Below are 4,647 nucleotides of genomic sequence, written 5' to 3'. Positions count from 1 at the left end.
TTTATAGCAAAAGGAGGGGAGTGATTGACTATGCAGGCCAGGAGCCTAGGTCCCTGGAACCATCAAGGGAGAAGAGCAGAGTGCGGGACCCTACCCAGAGAAACACCAGAGATGGAGGCAGAGATGATGACATGGAGAGATGGAGTGGCTGGGGACTCTAGACCCAGAGAGGGAGAGGGGCTGTGTGCTACAGGCTTGCATCATATATGATGATGATGATGATGATGCATGGAGGGGATTGTAACCATGGCAATGAAATGATATACGATAGGATGAATGTAAAGCTAATGTTCTCCCATGTAAACTATCACATAATTCACAATAAAACATTTTTTAAAAAAGAAAAGAAAAGATTTACAGCCTTGGGAACCCTTATAGGATGGTTATGAGTGGGAACCGATTTGACGGTACACAACCACCACCAGAGGTGAAATGGCATTCATAACAACAACAACCTCACAGAAGCTACTGTGTGGGAAGGGCTGCAGCCAGGACCCAGGGGATAAGTATCAAGTAGCTGTCATTTCCTGTCCTTCAATGTCTGACCATATGTCACCCCCTCGTGAGCCTTCCCTGGCCCTCGCATGCACAATGAGTCACCTCCTCTTTCTCTTTTCTCTCTTTGGCGTTTCCGTGCTTCCTCCATGGGGCAGGGCTCAGGATATCACAAGCGTTGGGAGGTATGTGTGTGTACGTTTGTTGAGCTGTATAAAAAATAGCAGGAGTGGCCTTTGTCAAACATTCAAGGTTTTTAATAATTATCAAGAGGCTAGGAAACCGTGCTGGCTTTCTGGCTCCACCCACAGATATGGACAGTAAATTAATGAATAAAGGAGTTTTTATTTGTTCTGACACACCTAGCAGTGGATTTTCTACCTGCAAAGTTCTGGGGCCTCTGTCTTGACTTCATTGAAGGAAACAAGCTCTGGAAACTGATCTCAGGCAGGAAAAACAGTAATGACACTGAGACATGATTTACTGATCCAGTATTACCCAGCTCTACCATGGCAAAAGGTCCCTGTGATGGCAACAGTTTGCACCTGATGACTATCCTATACAGAAATCTGGGTAGTACGTGCTCGGCCGCGGGGTGAAAGTTTGATGATTCAAACCCACCCAGAGACTCTTCGAAGGGCAGACCTGTGATCTACCACTAAAAGGTCAGCCCTGAAAACACCATGGAGTTGTTCCATTCCACACACAGAGGTTCACCAGGAGTCACAGAGACTCAATGACAAGTAATGACAATACAACAGCATCTCAGAAGAAAGGTCTGGGGATTTCCTTCCATAAAGATTACAGTCAAGAAAGTCCTCGGACCTACACCTATGGATGCAGTAGCTCAAAAGAGGGAACAAATCCTTACAGCAAGGATCATCCCCACCCTCTCCATACACAGAGTAGACAGGGATGGGCAACTTGGACATTGGCTACTCAAAATGGGGGGCAGGGGCTACAAAGGCTTACAAGCTTTCAAGATGGAATCTAGATTCAGAGGGCCTGGAGGAAGGTAGAATCTCCACTGAGTAGTATCCAATCTGTCTAGGCGGAGCTGATGAAATGAAATGCAGATGGGTCTCTTGTGATACAATAGTGAATAATTGTTATCAGGACTGCTTGTGAGAGTTGGAATTGTAAAGGTAGATGTTTTATAGCAAGGAGGGGAGTGATTAACTTTTCAGTCTAGGAGCAGAAGTCCCTGGGACCATCAAGGGAGAAGGGTGGAGAGCAGGACCCTACCCAGAGAAGCAGTGATGCCTGAGATGGAGCCAGAGATGATGACGTGGAGAGATGAAGCAGTTGGGGACTTTAGACCCAGAGAAGGAGAGGGGCTGGCTTGTAGTGTATATACTTTGGTTGGTTGATGATGCATGGAGGGGATTGTAACCATAGCAATGAAATGATATATGATAGGATGAATGTAAAACAAATGTTCTGCCATGTAAACTATCACATAATTCACGATAAAACATTAAAAAACAAAAAGAAAGTCCTCGGGAGCAGCTCCCCTCTGCATAAATAAGAACCATCCTGAAGGCAGTGGGTTTGTTGTTGGTGGTGTTACTATGGTGAACCAGAAAACGGACCCAAATCTGTCTTTGTGGGAGGCCACCTTCCAGAGGTGGAGGATACAGACAACAAGCAAATACATAATTTGTCAGGAGGCAAAAACAGAAAAAGTAGGGTGTGGGGAGAGAGGGATGCGGCTGCTGTTTTACAGGGAGGGGCTAAAGAAAGTCTCTCTGATAAGGTGATATTTGAGCAGAGACGTGATTGTATCAGGAAGGGGCATCAGGCAGTGAGAAGAACAAGCGCAAAGATGGGTGTATGAAACAGAGGGCTCTGGGATGTCTGAGTGAGAAGGAGAGGGGGAGGTCAGCAGGCTGTGGTGGGGGGCTCACTCTGAGTAAGTGGGAAGCTATAGGAAGCTTTCGAGCAGAGAAGTGGCATGATTGAATGTAGGATTTACAAAGTTGGTGTGGCTGCCCTGGAAAGGAGAGATTATGGGGCAGAGGTGGAAGCAGGGAGGCCAGATAGGCAGTGGTTGTAACAGGTTAGGTGGGTGATGAGGCGGCCTGGTGTAGAAAGGACGTGAAAGATTGGTAGGATTTGCTGAGGGCAGTTAATGACAGCAGCTCACGTGCTAATCCTCATCTCATTTAATTTTCCCAGTGCCCTGTTTATTTTTATGATTTTGGCTTAAACAAAACAGAACTTAATGTGCCTCGTGTGAAGCTACCACCCACCTGTCAGTGGAAGCTTGCTTGTTGCAGTGTTACTGAGCAGGTTTCAGCAGAGCTTCCAGACTAAGACTAGGAAGAAAGGCCTGGCCATCTAGATCCCCCTAACCAGCCAGTGAAAGCCCTATGAATCACAACAGTCCGATCCCTAATTGATCTTGGGGCTGGTGCAAGACTGGGCAGGACTTCATTCCCCTGTGCATGGAGTTGCACAGTGAGGTGGGGACCATATTTGATGGTCACTAACAATAACAAGCCTGGGGAGGGGGTTTGGGCTGATCTGATAGTTGGACAGTGTTGGGGACCCCAGGCTCCTCCATGTTCTAGGACAGAAGTTGGAAAACAGGCAGGCAGGCAAAATCTGGCTCCTGTCCTTGTACAACCTGCAGTCTAAGAATGGTTTATTCATACTGAAATGATTGAAAAGCATCAAAAGTACATTTCATGACATGATAATGATAAATTCACATTTCAGTGTCCAATAAAACAAATGTTATTAGCATCATAGCCCTGCCCACTCATTTATATATTGTCTATGGAGTCCTACGGTGGCACTGTAAGGTAAGCACTGGACTGCTAACCACAAGATTGGCAGTTCAAACCCCAGTCACTCCTCAGAAACCCTATACAAGGTCGCTATGCATTGGAGCCAACTTGACAGCACTTAACAACAACAACAGTGTCTGCTTTTGGCACCTTGGTGGCACAGTGGTTAAGCGCTCAGCTATTAACTGAAAGGTTGGCAGTTGGAACCCCCCAGCTTCTCTATGAGAGAAAGTCTGGTTCCACATCCAGATGAGAGCCTTGGAAACCCTATGGGATGCTTCTACCCTGTCCTGTCGAGTCATTATGAGCTGCAGTCAGCTGGACGGCAGTGGGCTGATGCTTTGAGTTTTGACTGTTTGGGGCTGTAATGGCAGAACTTACTGTTATGACATAGATGGTAAGACCCATAAGGATTAAAGTCTTTATTCTCTGGTCCTCTACAGAAAACAATTGCAGACCCTTGCCCTCATTTGTCTGGCTGAAGATGGCATGCTATCAGATTTGCCTGGAACAAAATAAACCCCCCTGTTTTGATTACCCTCGTATTATCAGTTTCTATGTAGTTCATCTGGTGAGTTCCATGTGTACAGTTGTCTCTTATGCTGTCTAGCGTAGTGGTTACGAATCAGGCTGCAAACTGCAAGGTAAGCAGTTTGAAACTACCAGCTGTTCTGTGGTAGAAAGATGAGGCTCTCTGCTCCCATAAAGATTTACAGCCTTGGAAACCCTGTGCAGGGGACGCTATGAGTCAGAACCGACTCCACAGCACATAACAACAACAACAATGCTGTCTAAAGAAGGTATTTGAAATGAACAAATCATTGATTTTACAGAATTCTATCATGTGATCTCCAGCATCATTTCTATCACCAAGGCCCTATTCTCCAACTACTGATCCTTCCTCTTTATTCCCAACCTTTGCATTCCAATTACCAGTAATGATCAATACATCGTGATTGCATGTTTGATCAATTTCAGATTGAAGAAGTTGGTAGAATTCTTGTATTTCATCCTCACTGGCTTTAGTGGTTGGTGCATAAATGTGAATAATAGTGGTATTTACTGTCCTTCCCTGTAGGCACATGGATATCATCCTAACACAGACAGTGTTGTACCTCATGACTGATCTGGATATGTTCTTTTTGACAATGAGTACAACACCATTCCTCTTCAATTTGTCATTCCTGGCATAGTAAACCATGTGGTCATCAGATTCAAAATGGCCAGTACTAGTCCATTTCAGCTCACTAATGCCTAAGGTGTTGATGTTTATGCATTCCATTTCATTTTTGACAACTTCCAATTTTCCTAGATTCATACTTTGTACATTCCATGTTCCAATTTTCAATGGATGTTTACA

The sequence above is a fragment of the Chrysochloris asiatica genome, unplaced genomic scaffold (genome assembly GCF_000296735.1).
Source record: "Chrysochloris asiatica unplaced genomic scaffold, ChrAsi1.0 scaffold00348, whole genome shotgun sequence".
Lineage (NCBI taxonomy): Eukaryota > Metazoa > Chordata > Mammalia > Afrosoricida > Chrysochloridae > Chrysochloris > Chrysochloris asiatica.
The sequence above is the reverse complement of the archived record's forward strand: the minus strand, read 5'-3'. Positions refer to the sequence as shown.